The 15,251-nt window shown below is 45.2% G+C and overlaps 1 pseudogene across 1 annotated transcript in view; it reads left to right on the top strand.

Moving 5' to 3' along the window:
- The window catches only part of LOC309961759 (D-aminoacyl-tRNA deacylase 2-like), a 454,943-nt pseudogene extending 440,075 nt beyond the window's left edge, over positions 1-14,868 (top strand). Inside the window, exon 3 of the transcript in view lies at positions 14,410-14,868. The product of the transcript in view is annotated as a D-aminoacyl-tRNA deacylase 2-like (transcript). The remainder of the gene's footprint in view (positions 1-14,409) is intronic.
- The last annotated feature ends 383 nt before the right edge of the window (positions 14,869-15,251 follow it).

A 15,251-nucleotide genomic window follows, 5' to 3' on the forward strand; every position in this document is an offset into this window, starting at 1 on the left:
CTGCTTCCCTCTGTCTCCTTCCAAGCCCTGGGAAGGCAAGGCCCACACTCATAGTGCTGTTTGCTATTGCACTTCCAGCTCCTAAAATGGTTCCTGACATAGTAGGTGCTCAATAAAATTTGTTGCATGAATGAGTATAAAAATTCTTAGAATCAGAAGGCCCCTTGAAGGGCACTGAGACTCAACCCTCACTGTACAAATAAGGAAAATGACCCCAGAGAAGGCCAATACAGTACATGTGGCAAATTAGTGGCAGATCAAAAAGGGACCACGGATCTCTTGACCCAGCCTAGGGGTCTCTCCAACAAACTATATTACCTTTCAATTCACATCTGCCACTGCTTTTTCTTTGGAAGATTTACTACTTAAATTCCTTGTGGAAGGCCCTCGACCTTTTGACCAGTTTAAGCAATTTCTCCAGATGAACAGCCTATAAGTGGGAATTGCCGACATTTCCATATAACGTCAATGACTAGAAGGAATTTAAGGAACATTCCTGAAAGTTCATGTTAACCTTTCAGTTGACAGGTAAGGGGGAGTGTTTTGGAGCCAGAAATTTAAACCTGAGTTTAAATTCTGGCTCTGCCATGCATGAGCTATATAATTTGGGGCAGTTTACTGGACCTCTCTGTGCCTCGCTTTTTTCATGTATAAAATGGAGATAATAACAACACTGACCTAATAAATTATTGCTAACAGCAAGTGAGATGCTGGAACTTCCCTGGTGGTCCAGTGGTTAAGACTAGGTGCTTCCACTGCAGGGGAAATGGGTTTGATCCCTGGTCCGGGAACTAAGATCCTGCATGCCACGTGGCGCAGCCAAAAAAAAAAAAAAAAGTGAGATAATAATAAAGATGATGTTTATTAAGGGCTAGATACTATGTTAAGTGTTTTATATGTCTTATCTCAATCTCTAGTGTATCAGTCTCTCATATATCTTTTTTTTTAACATCTTTATTGGGGTATAATTGCTTTACAATGGTGTGTTAGTTTCTGCTTTATAACAAAGTAAATCAGTCTCTCGTATATCTTTTATCTTATCTCAACACCTATGTGGAACAACATACTATTCTTATCCCCATTTCATAGATGAAAAAAGGCACAGCACAGAAAGGTTCAATAAGTTGCCCAAGGTCACACAGTCGGTAAGTGGAAAAGCCAGGACCAGCTCACTTCTAACCACTGCCCTCAATTTCCTGTGCAGCCCAGTGCCTGACACATGTGCTCCATCCATGTTTCCTACTATGAGTAGAGGCAACACCAGAAGCAACAGTTGAGATTGCATTTTGTCAAAGGCTTGGGTTATAGTAGGTGCTCAGTAAATGGTAGCTTGGGTTATAGTAGGTGCTCAGTAAATGGTAGCTTGAAGAGTCTGTGTCTGGGAATGTGTTTTCTACTGTTCCTACTCTTTCTTTAAAAGGCCCCTAGGAGCCCTTGTGAGGAAATCCAATCAGCAGGCATGGGTCCCCACGTAGCTAGGTGTTCTGGCCACAGAAGAGCCAGTCCTCAGAGGGCCAGGAGTTCTGGGACCGGAGGACTTCCATTCAGCTGCCAAGTCAAGATCTGCCAGGACCTGGTTTCATCTCCTTGCAGGCCTGAAGCTAAGCCTTGTGCACACAAACCAGAGGAGTGCCAGGTTAAAATGCCCAAGGGCTGGCCGATGTAGCACCCACAGGACTGCAAAGGCCCTGGGGGGGAACCTCTGTTGCCCCAGGACTGGGCCCTGGATGCCAACTGGTGGACACACCCTGATGGCCCCTCCCCCTCCCTAGGCTGATCATGCAACAGGGTAGATATTCCTACTGTCTCCTTTCTCGAGGGGCAGCCTCTCATTCCTCAAAGACATGCATCTCTAGTTGGCCTTACTGCCTAGCTGAACAAGGGAAGGTACCAGCTAGTTAGGTCCAACTTCACAAGAACACCAATGGCGCCATTCCTTGGCAAACTGGGAATTCATTGAACCCCAGAGATAGAAGGGTGCTTGCGTGGAGATGTCCTATAAAGGTAAGTGTTATGGAAATAAGATTGAGACCCTGACCTCTGGAGGCATCCTGCCCAGGTTTGAGTCTGGGCTCTGCCATCTATCAGCTCTGTGACCTTGGGCATGTTTCTTAATTTCCCCGGGCCTCCATATTCTCATCTGTGCTAATGGGAACAATAATGTTACCTACTTCATAGAGCTCTGTGAATGTTCCTTGAGAGAACTCACGGAAAGCACAGTTGACCCTTGAACAGCTGCAGGTTTAAGCTGCAGGGGTCCACTTATAGATGGATACTTTTCAATAGTAAATACTACAGTACTACACAGTCCATGGTTGGTTGAATCCGCAGATGTAGAGGAACTGTGTATGCAGAGGACAGACTATACACTATACACAGATTAACACCCATGATTGTTCAAGGGTCAACTGTATTTAGAATGGTGTTTAGGACACAGCAATCGTTCAGTAAGTGTCAAATGCTTATTCTTATCCCTGCACCTAGTGCAGGAATCCTCACTATGACTAATGTGCGGCTCGTATCCACTTAACCACTTCTAATGATGGGAAGCTCATTACTTTCCAAGCACTTCTGCTGTTACTGGACAGCTCTGATTATTGGATGGTCCTTCCTGCTCTATGCAATTAAAATGTGCATGTAGGAAGCCTACTATACTAGAATGAAAGATACCCGAGATATATGCAATGAAAAAGATCAAGCTGCAGAGCAATATGTGTTTAAAAAAATAGGATTTGCCCCGCTCAGCCCTGAGACAGCTCAGTGACTGATGACAGATATTGGCCCCTCCCTCTGTGTGATTGCCCCTCCCCTCCATGGTTTTAGGCAGCAGGGCAGGCTGGTAGGTAATGGAAGAGAGTTTAGGTGCAGAGGCTCTGCTGATTAAATCTCCTAGCTACCTGCTAATCCAGTCTCAGAGAGGGTCAGTCCCAGAGCTTGACCAAAGGAAACTCACTGGCCACAAGGGGTGGTTTAGGTCATTTTTTAAATGAAGCTTGGGATCCAGAATTGATGGGAATTCTTGGATCTGTCATTTAAAAAATTCCCCACACTCCCAAGACTTGGCCAAACATCTCTCATGCAAAACTTAATGCGTGCACATCAGGGCAATCGTAAGTCATCTTCCCTTTCAGGACACCCTAAGGGTCCCACTGAGGGCCTCCTCCTATCCTGGGGCGATGGGCCCCGCCCTGCCCCGCCCACTGCACCTGTTCCCTACCCAACCACGAAGGGGAATCAGATTTCCTCTCTGCACCCACAACACCTGGAGGCTTGGCATAGTATTATGTAACCACTTCATTAGCAAAGAGAGGATGCTCACCTTGTCTGCTAGCTTCGCTCTGCCAGAGAAGTTTCTGTGGGTCAATGGAAGTTTGCAGACCTGGGCCATGTGAGTATGCAAACCTCCATCATATTCATTATTTTATTCAGTTTTACAATAAACCCATAGAGGAGGTCTATTTGATCCCCGTTTTACTTATGAGAACAGTGAGGCAAAGACAGGGAAGACTCACCTAAGCGCAGACGTAAGCTGACACCCAGCTCTCCCAGCTCCTCATTGCATGTTCTTTCTGGTCCCACTGGCCCCTTTGCAGCTTCATCCTTTCCTCCTGTCTTTGTTCCTAAACCAGTTCCTCTGCCCTCTTCAATCTACCATCTTTCGCTACCATGGGGAAGAGAAGTCCTCTTTTAGGAGAAGAAAAGTAAAAGGAAAGTGTGACAGAACAGAAAACTATTGGAAGCCCAAGGAGCTGCAGCAGCAAAAACGAACATGGGGCTTGTTCATCCTGTGAAAGTCCCAGATTATCCAGGCTGATTCTCAGGGTCTGATTGGGAGTAAAGCCAAGGTCCTCCTGATGGCTGTGAATGGTCGGTCACTCTGCTCAAGGCTTAACAGAGGCCGGCCAATGAGGCTCCATGATGCAACTGAAGAAGAGGACACAGATGGTCAGGTCTGCCCTGGGCCCGCAGTGCCCACCCCGAGGCCACACAAGAGCTTTAGAGCCCTTAAGCTGTACTTTGAAGAAGGGCAGGGAACTGCCAGATGAAGGAGGCCAAGTCATGGACCGCTATCGCCATGGCAGCCTCACTCAGCAACATCATTTATAATAGAGAGAGAGAGAGAAAAAAAGGGAACACCAGCCCCCAGGCAGTCCCCATGCTTACACCTGGCCCCCCGGGCTCAGGCCCTCAGCATCTAGGAAAGCGAGGCGAGGCTGGTGTGGGCATCCCCTCCCTGCTAGCTGGGACTCTACCCTGCAGTCTCCACCCTGGCATTGCTCTGGAGGGTGCCCACTGCCCAAGGTGGACCAGAGGCCATGTGGGGATGTGGCCTCAACCAGCACCAAGGGACCCTGGGTAAGGAGGAACCCCTGAGGGTGCTATCTTACACTGCGGCTGATGCGGACCCCAAATGGGACTTGTATCTCCTCTGGAGCATTTCTTAAGTGACTGAAAGCCCTGGGCCAGCCTGAGAACGGGCAAGGTACCTGCCCAGCAGGCTAAACTTCCCCACTTAAAATATCAGCACGTTGGACAACCTAAGAGTCTGAGGTGGGAGCTGGAAGCTCCCACAGGTAAACTCCTCCTGGGCTGAGAAGGTGCAGGAGAGGATCCAATCCATCTTCCTTCTAAGTAGGGTTTCTCTTGGGGCCTTCATTTCTGCATCTGCAGAATGAGGGACAGAAGGAACTTTCCAGTCTCTCCAGTTCTGCTCTCCTATGATTCTGGAAACCCCACACCTTCACTTCTGAAAGGCTATGTCCATTCCCAGACGCAGTAGCTCCTGGAGGACACACACGAGATTTTATCACAGAGACAGGCCACTGCTTACCAAGGTTCTCAGCATCAAAAATAAGAAAATATTCTGTTTAACTGTGACAGCCCCAAATTCAGCTACATTCAGTTACATGGTTATTTAATATAATAATATAGGTAAAAGTTCTTACCTCTTCCCTTTAATTCAGCCAGAGCTTTGCCTGGAGCACCCCCATAGATTCCTCCAGGTCTGAAAGCTCCCATTTTAGGTTCTGGTGCCAGGTTTCACGGTTTCCCAGAGTCCAGCATCTGAGGAATATCTTTTTTATTTTTTGCTTTTTTGTAAAGGATCTTCATAAACTTCCCCCCCCCTTTTATTTAAATTGAAGTATAATTTACAATGTTGTGTTAGTTTCAAGTGTATGACAAAGTGATTCAGATATATGATTTTTCAGATTCTTCTCCATTATAGGCAATTAAAAGATACTGAGTATAATTCCCTGTGCTGTACAGTAGGTCCTTGTTTTTTATCTATTTTATATACAATAGTGTGTATCTGTTAATTCCAAACTCCTAATTTATGAAGGTAAATTAGGATCTTCATAAACTTTAAAAAATACATGAGAAGAGGCATAGGTAAACATACACATCTGTTCAGCAAAATGCATCCAGTACCCTCAGCACAGGCCCTGCGCTGGGTGACAGGCTACAGTCTCATGGGGGATGCAGACAAGACACGCAAACAGAAAGCGACGTCAGGACGCGCCCCGTACCTTGATCTTTGGGCATTTGGGATCACATTTGAACACAGGAGACATAGGCTGAAAGTAGGAAACTCATATGCCCTGTTCACAGGGCTGGGGGGCAGGTCACAGAGACCCTGCTGGCAGGCAGGAGAGTCTCCCCTCCCACTGACCCGCCTGTCCCCTCGCTCACTGCTCTGATCACGTGCAGCTCCCTGGGGACCCCATTGTCTGCACGGATGAGCTGGGGTTCATTTGGGAAACCCGTTCCTGGGAATGGAAAGGGAGACTTCAACCATGGCGTTGGACTTTTGTGCTAATACCACTGTGTTTTGTTTGGGAGTTTTATTTTTTTTCAAATAACCCCTAAGAAGGTCCCCAGGCCATGACAGACAGACACATCGTTTCTTTTTATTCCATCAGTCAGGGGAAAAAAGTGAGAAAGAGGAAAGAAAGGGAAGAAAGGAGAGAGAAGCCCCCAAGAGCGCCTCCCGTGTCCTTCCCATCAGCCACGTATCTCCTTCCAGGGCTTTGTCCCCTGACTGCCTGTAAGGACGGTCACTCTGGCACTCAGAGCGACTTCCCTCTCCCCACTGCAGGTCTCTCTCCAGCAGCTCCTTCCGGCCGCACCCAGCCAGATGGGCTCCTCTGGAGGAGTGGGTGGCACTCCCGGCAACAGGGGCGTCCAAGCCAGACACAAGCAGCCCGGGCTCCTGCTGGAAAAAACCGCCAGTCGCCAGTCCCTGGAGAAGGCCGAAAGCAGGCCGCTGGCGTCGCTGGCCTTTTATATGGCTGCAAAGAGGGTTCATTCCGAGTGTGGGCCGGTTTATAGCAGGAGCAAGGAAATGGTTTGTTTGGGGATTTTTCCTCTTAGGGATCCATCAGGGATCATGTGCATTCAAAATCATCTCGTACTTTCTGTTTTAAAAAATCCTAAACTTTCCATTTATCCGATAATAAAATTAAAGGCATGAAACTTAATACAAGATGTCTATTTTGAATCTGAAGCTATGGTATCAAATGGGACTTAGGCCTAGTTTGGAAAGAAAGAAAATTCAGTTCGAAAGAGTGCAGAGAGTTAGAAGGAAGAGAGCAGCAGGCTTCTCTGGAACGGGTCCCCCACTTCCCCCCTCCACTTCCATCCATCCTATCCTCGTCCTTTCCTTTGCTCCTCTGCCCCTTCCTTGAATCTGTGGTCCCCTCCCTCAGCTCTCGTGAGTCCCACTGCCTCCACAGAGCATTCTGGGATTCTGTCCCTGCCCCTCTGATGGCTGCCTCAGCATCACTGCAGCCCTGGTCCATATCTGCCGATGCCATGTTATCCCTTCTCTTCTCACAGAGCAGACTTGCCTGTGTGGCTTACCCACCAAAGACCAGGACCACTTGCTCCTTGAAGGCAGGGGTGGGATTTGAGATGCCCCTAAAATCCCCCTGCCACCACTGGCCTGCCGCATAATAGGCATCCAACATGTCTGAGCAGAACTGCAGGTGAAAGAAGGTGACGCTGAGACCTGCTTGGCACCCCTGCCTTCACCAGGATACCAGCCGTGCTGACTGGAAGGTTCTTCTGCCAATTTGTTCAGTCAACATATATTCATGACGCCAATCTCCCAAAGAAAAAGAGCTCATTTGGGCTTAAATTTAACATGGGGGTGGGGGGTGGGGAGTGGGGAACATGGGATGTGAGTTCACAGACCTTGAATTTGCATTTTAACTGGGCCATGTCACATTAGCTCTTGATATTATTTGCTCATCTGTAAAATGGGCATAATAATAGCAATACCATCCACACTGCCTTCTTCTCCGAGTGTTTGTAAGAGAATATCTGTGAAGAGCACTTTGTAAAGAGAATTTATCATATAAACGACTGCAAAGCAAGCTTTCCTGTGCTGGGAAATGCTACTCCTGAAGCCATTGCTCTCACTACTTAGAAATGGGTTTGAGAATTAACAGAATTAAAGACTGTTTTTTTTAAGAAAAAGAATCTATGTATAAAATTATGGTCGCCCTGCTGCCAGAAGTGGGGTGGGAGGACATTAGGGAAGGGACCTGAGTAGGTCTGAATGTGAAATGGTGACCGGTTTTCCTGGAGCCGAGAGGACGTGCGAGGTACGTTTGGACATGAAGGCTGGGGATGTAGAGGCCCACATGCACGTTAGTGGCTCCCTAACCCTTGAGGATCTTTGAGCCATGAAGCAGGGTGCTGTGAGCTCCAAGTGTGGTCAGCGTGGCAGGGCGCATTGGACGGGGAGGGGAGATGCTGGAGAGAGGCAGACTCAGACCCACACTGCAGGAAGGGAACTCTGCAGGTCACTGCCTGGGTGGGGGGAGGGGGAAGGGGCAGCCCACAGGACACCAAGGCTGGGTCGTCTGTCATCCAGGTCACCCCCATCCGTGCAAGGCATTGTAGCTGTCTGTGGTTTGTCCGTCTCCCACACTGGCCCATACATTCCTTGAAACAGGTGTCATAGCAATATTAGGTGCCCAGCATCTGGCCCATGGAAGGTGCTAATACACATGTGTGTGGAATGAATGAGAGTGACTCACTTTTATGCTCTTAGTGAAGCTAGGACTCGTGCTTTGTGAGGGAGCTACCTTTTCAGTAACATGGCCCCCTGGACCTTCCACCTCCCCAGGGTGGATAAGGCTCTGGGAAACTTCCAGGTGCCTCTCTTCAGACTTTGCCTTGGCCCTTCCCATCTGATGTAGGTCCCCTGGGACCACGAGACCAGCCTGGACCGAAAGCCTGCCAATCACTGAGAGCCATCATGGCCAGATTTGTAGAGTATCTGCTCTGTGCTAGGCCTTGGGGGAATGACATACATCATCTCACTTAATTCCACTTCATCTTTATCACAATCCTTTAAAAGGGTTATAATCCCACTTATTAAATGTAGGAGCTGGGGCTCAAAAAGTTCAGTGACTTGCCCGAAACCATACAACGGGATCCAATGGACCCAAAGTACTATGCTCTGAACTCCTTAAGGTGGGATCGCGTTCTGTTCGCTATTGTATCCTCCACAACCTGCCCACACTGCAATTTTGAGTATTTGTTGAATGAACGACCGGGACAAGATTCTTCTGATTCCAAAGCTCAAATGCACTCTGAGCCGCCATTGCCTCCAGAAATAACATGAAACAGATGGGCTTGGTGTGAAGTTAAAATGTTTGGTAAACATAGGGGTATGGAAGCCACCTGCCTTCCAGAATTCCCCAAACCCCAGACTGCAGACAATGCTTGCAGATCTCCTTTTGAAGAGGTTTGGGCTTCAGAGCTCAGCTCACTTCCCATTGGGGCTTATTTGTGGGTCCGATCTGATTCTCAAAACTGGCACTGTCAGCTGCCACCAGGCAAACAGGCAAATCTTCCAGGAGAAGCTAAACAAACTCCCTTTATTTCCACCGCATCTGAAACCTGCTAGCTAGTGCTGGCCACTACCCCATCCTGACCACACCTCCCAGCTCCCCCAGGGCCCTTTGTCAGGGAACTCGGAGGAACTGAAAGGTTAACCGAAAGGGGGCCGTCTTTGTTGCCCGAACAAACTAGTGGTGGGGTTGTCTTCTCAGCCTTCCTGGCTGAAGTTTCAGCTGCTGCGGCCACACAGAGTAAGCCTTGTTCTTTTGTGAAAGTTCTAGTCCCAGTTTTGTTCCAGGGTTGTGGAGACTTCGGCAGGGTCTTTGCGGCCAAAGAATCTTCCTGGACAATAAGGCCACCTCCTTCAAAGAGCCTGCTCCACCCTGGAGGGAGAGCCGAGGCTTACAAACTGCCTGGCGGCCCAGCACTTGTAGATGTGGAAAGTTCCATGAGGCCTGGGAGAAAAGGAGAGCTTGGGCCTCCACAGTGCCAGTCCCCTCGTAGGCCAAGTCACAACCCAGAGAGAAGGGTAACTCCAGGCCTCATCAGGTGGGGTCAACATCAGCCACATCCACTTGGGGACAAGACGGGAGACCTAGACTCAGCTGAATTGTCTCTCTCAGAAGCTGGCTTTTCCTGCCTGGTATAGCTGGTGTCCCCTCTTGATCTAGAGTGCCAAGACTCTTCATAACCAAACACAGAAAATTCAGTCGGGGAAGGTAAGCATGGAAAAAGGGTGAAATTTTATTGAGTATTTACCAAATGCCAGGTGCTGTGGGAAGCACTTTTTTGTTTTTAAATAGACATACCATAGCCGTTTATTGAAAGGCATAATATAGAAATGATGTCAAATGATCACAAATTGATAGACAGGTTTAATGCACTATCAAGATACAATAACAATGAATATTTATTAAGCATCTACTATGTCCCAGGTATTCTGTTAAGCAATTTATCTATATTGTTTCATTCCATGTTCATAATCATCTCTTAAGGAATGTAGGAATATTATCATTCTCATTTTGCAGATGAGAATTTGAGGTTCAGAGAGGTTAAGCAACCTGCCAAAGTTCCCACAGCCTTTAAGTGGTGAGCTAGGATTTAAATGCAGGATTTGAATCCATGTCTGTGCAACGGAGAAGCCTATATTCTTTGTTTCCTTATTGAGGTATAATCGACATACAATATTCTGCACATATTTGAACTGTACAAGCGGTAAGTCTCTGCATATGTGAAACCATCACCAAAATCAAGCTAGTGAACATACTCATGGGCCCAAAAGTTCCCTTGCGCCCTTTATAATACCTTCATCCTGTCCGCAGCCAACCACAGATCTTCTATCACATTAGTCTGCAATTCCTAGAATGTATGATTCCTAGCATCATACAATATGTCCTCTTTTAATTTTTTTTTAATCTGGCTTCTTTCACTTAGCATCATCATTCTGAGATTCACCCATGTTGTATGCATGTCCATTCTTTTTAATTGCAGAGTTGTAGTCTGTTGTGTGGATATACCAGAGTGTGCTTATCCATTTCTCTGTTGATAGACATTGGAGTGATATCCAGTTTCTGGCTGTTAGAAATAAAGCCGCTAAGAACATCTGTGTACAAATCTTTGTTTAGACACAGGCTTTCATTTCTCTTGGGTAGACACCTAGGAATGGGATGGCTAAATCATATGGTGGGCTATATATTTAACTTTTTAAGAAACTGCCAACTGTTATCCAAAGTGGTTGTATCTTTTTACACTTCCACCAATAGTGTAAGAAGGTTCCAATTGCTCTAGATACTTGCCAACACTTGGCATGGTCAGTTTTCAACTTTAGCCATTCTAATAGGTGTATATTTGTACCTCATCTTTTCACGTGCTTATTTGCCATTCTACGTCTTCTTTGGTTAAATGTCTATTCAAATATGTTGCCTTTTTTTTTTTTTTTTTTTTTTGCGATACGCTGGCCTCTCACTATTGTGGTCTCTCCCGTTGCGGAGCACAGGCTCAGGACGCGCAGGCTCAGCAGCCATGGCTCACGGGCCCAGCTGATCCGCGGCATGTGGGATCCTCCCAGACCGGGGCATGAACCCGTGTCCCCTGCGTCGGCAGGCGGACTCTCAACCACTGCGCCACCAGGGAAACCCCTGTTGCCCATATTTTTAATTGGGTTATTTGAGTCTTATGATTGACCTTTGAGAGTTCTTCATATTTTCTGAGTACAAGTCTTTTTTCAGATCCATAAATATTTTCTCCAGTCTGTGGCTTGTCTTTTCATTCCCTTAACAGTGTCTTTTATAGAACAGAAGTTTTTAATTTTGATGCTGTCCTATTTATCAATTTCTTTTTTTAATGGATGGTGCTTTAGTTGTGTTTGCCTAACTTGAGCTTGCAATGCTTCTCTCCTATGTTTTCTTCTAGAAGTTTTATAGTTACAGTTTCTACATTTAGGTCTATAATCCATTTCATGATAATTTGTGTTTATCACGAGTTGAAGATTTTTTTACATATCCAATTGTTTCAGCACCATTTGTTGAAAAAAGTCCTTTCTTTATTGAATAATATTTGAAATTTTGTCAAAAATCAGGTGTTCATATGTGCATGGGTTTATTTTTGTACTCTCTATTCTGTTCCACTGATCTATTTGTCTGTCTTTATGCCACCATCACAGTGTCCTAATTAATCTACCTTTACAGTAAGTTTTGAAATCAAGTATTGTTAATCTTGTTCTGGTTTATTTTATTTTGCAAAGCTGTTTCGGTTTTCTAGGTCCTTTGAATTACTGCCATGTGGATTTTAGAATCAGCTTGTCAATTTCTACTAAAAAAATGTGCTGGGATATTGATGAAACTACCCTTAATTACATGCTGATCACAGTTTTTAAACTTTTTATTTATTTATTTATTTTTGGCCGCTTTGGATCTTTGTTGCTGTGCACGAGCTTTCTCGCCTTTCTCTCTAGGCAAGTGGGGGCTACTCTTCGTTGTGGTGCGTGGGCTTCTCATTGCAGTGGCTTCTCTTGTTGTGGAGCACGGGCTCTAGGCACGTGGGCTTCAGTAGTTGTGGTGTGCAGGCTCAGTAGTTGTGGCTCGCGGGCTCTAGAGTGCAGGCTCGGTAGTTGTGGTGCATGGGGTCAGTTGCTCTGCGGCATGTGGGATGTTCCCGGACCAGGGATTGAACCCATCTCCCCTGCATTGGCTGGCGGATTCTTAACCACTGCACCACCAGGGACGTCCCGCTAATCACATTTAAATTTTACCAAAATTCTTTGAGTTGTGGCATTATTCTTAGTATTTTATAGATGAAGAAACCAAGACTCATATAGATTATAGAATCTCATTAGTGACTCAGTAAAAATTTGAACCCAAGTCTGCTGTAATTCTTGCTACCACTCTACCACAGTGCTTGAAGGAGCTAGCTGGGTCATATGGTGTCCCAGCTCTCAGCTGGCACTCCTCATTGGAACAGTTTTGGATTGTATTTAACACCTGAAGCCATCATTTGCTGTTTACTTGATTGCAAAATAGGCCTTCAAAAACATATTCTTCATGTTCTCTCTGGTCCTCTCTTCATCCTCATTTCTTCCGTGAATGGGCAAAAATGCACACTCTCATCTATGGGTATAATATGTTCCCTCTAAGTCTCACTAACTGTTATTATAATGAGAACTTACCAGACTTGTTTATAAATGTTCAAATATTCATCTCCTTGAAAAGCATGTCACTCTCCTGTTGAAAAACAATTGATGACTCCCCAGTCTTACTGAAATTAAGTTGACTTCTAGAGCATATTGAGAGTAGAAAGAGACCTCAGAGATCATGTATACCAAACAGCAGTGAAGCAATATTCAACTCTGTTATTTCATATGTGAGAGCTGATTACCAAGGAGAGGAAGGGACGTCTTGTAACACCACCTCTAACAGATTTTCTGGGTTTGATTTTGTTTGGTTTTGAGCTCTATCTCAGGATTTTTATTTCAGTCTGGTCTAATGTTTTTGCCTCTAAAAATGTAAAAGACTCACTGTGACATTCAAGGCTCTCCTCAAGTGCATTCCAGCTCATCCCCTGTCCTTTTACCATACTCCACTCAAATTGTGCCCACACCAGCAGAGCCCTGCCTGATCTCTGTGCTTTGTTTCTGCTGTCTTCAGCTAGTGATGAACTCTTTTTTTCTATCTGCATCTATTTTTTTCTATCTGCATCTATTTCTTCTGAAATACCTTCATTCCCCGTCATTTGAGGCTGATCTCAAATGCCACCTCTTCCATGAAACCTTCTCTGATTCCCCCAGCTGCATGCATAGGTTCTCCACCACCCCCCCAAGTTTTCATTCACCTGGGTCTGAGATGAAAAATACCCTGTGTGGGATTTACAGCAGATAGGTAACTACAGAAGAGAAGATCAGTGAATTTGATGACATAGCAACAGAAACACAAAACGAAAGCCAAAGAGATAAAAAGAGAACAGGAAAAAAAATGAACAGACCATCAGTAAGCTGTGGGACAGCTGCAAGTGACCTAATGCATGTATAATGGGGATCACAGAAAAGGAGCACAATATTGAAGAAATAATCGCTGAAGTTTTTCTAAACTTAATTAAAACAAACAAACAAACTGTATACTCACAGATACAAGAAGGTGGACAACCCCTCAAACGCAAGAAACAGGAAGGAAAGTACAAGGCATATCCCAATCAAACTGTTTAAAACCAGTGGTAAAAAGAAAATTTAAAAAGCAATTAGAGAAAAAAGACACAGCATGTACAAAGGAACAAAAAGTAGAATCATAACAGATTTCACACTGAAAACACCACCGCTCAGAAGACAGTGGAGAAGCATCTTTAAAGTTCTGAAAAGGAAAACCAACTTAGGAATTCATTGCCCAGCAGAAAAACAACTTTGAATATGAAGGTGAAATAAAGACTTCTTCAGACATATAAAAGCTGGAAGACTTACTGCACTTAGTATGTGAATCTCTAGGTCCATTCATGTTGCTGCAAATGGCATTATTTCATTCCTTTTTTGGCTGTGCCAGGAGGCTTGCGAGATCTTAGTTCCCCAACCAGGGATCAAATCCGGGCCCTCAGCAGTGAAAGCACTGAGTCCCAACCACTGGACCGCCAAGGAATTCCCATATTTTATTCATTTTTTATGGCTGAGTAATATTCCATTTTATACATATATATATATATCTCACATCTTCTTTATCCATTCATCTGTCAAAGGACACTCAGGTTGCTTCCATGTCTTGGCTATTAAAAACAGCACTACTATGAACATCGGGTGCATGTATCTTTTCAAATTAGAGTTTTTGTCTTCTTTGGATATATGCCCAGGAGTGGGATTCCTGGATCACATGGTGACTCTATTTTTAGTTTTTTAAATGAACCTCCATATCATATGATATCAATTATATGCGGAATCTAAAAAAAATGTTACAAATGAACTTATTTACAAAATGGAAACAGCCCTGAGCCCCGGGGGGTGAGCTTGTGCAGCGGGAGGCCAGAACCTGTGGGATATCCGCGTGGGCTTGAGCCGTGGCTGAAAGTGGCCAGCCCCCTCAGGCCCGGGCCCTCCTGCAACAGTGCCTGCACGCCCAGCTGCAAGTATGCCCTGCTGAGGGGGACACTGCGACCCAGTGGGTGGAGGTCCAGAGAGGATTAGTGATCTACGTGTGATTTTTCAAGGGAGCTGATAAAGAGCTTCTTCCCAAAATGGTTAATACACTGTTAAATGTGAAATTAAGTGAAACAGAAAATGGCAAGCATGTCTCTATATTGGATCTATCAGGCAACATTCTTACCATCCCTCAAGCCACCCTTGCGGGGAGAGTATCACTCTAACTCTGGAAAAGAAGAGGGGTTAGAACTTTATTCCCAATTTGTGACTCTGTAAAAAAGAATTAGCTACTAACAGCAAGTGTGCTGAAGCTGGGGGTTGTGGTGGAACATGGCACTTATGGCAACAGGCAGGTGTTAAAGCTTGACACCAATGGTCCATACACACACCTAATTGAGTTTTGAAAAATTAAAAGTTTCTATAGTTGTAATTAGATTCTCTTCCCCTTCTTCTTGAGTACACTAATCTGCAGCATTTTTAGACAAGAAAATCCTGGGTCCCATCCATAACTCTGCAGCCTGCTAATTGGATGACCTTGCCACGTCACCTAAACACTGGATCTCAGTCACCTTCCATCCTGCTTTCCCCTAAACTCACACTCAAAAATTTGAAAAATGCCTTCTATTCACTTTATGGTCATTGATAAGAACATGGAAATGTTCCTAGAGAGCTGTATTTAAGCATTTTACAATTAAGCATTCTATGTAACCAAGAAAAATATATTTCTTATACCCTCAAATGTATGTAGTATGTAATAAAAATCACTATTTGGGTTAAAACTAGGTAA

Source organism: Leucopleurus acutus, assembly GCF_964270905.1.
Source record: "Leucopleurus acutus genome assembly, chromosome: 5".
Lineage (NCBI taxonomy): Eukaryota > Metazoa > Chordata > Mammalia > Artiodactyla > Delphinidae > Leucopleurus > Leucopleurus acutus.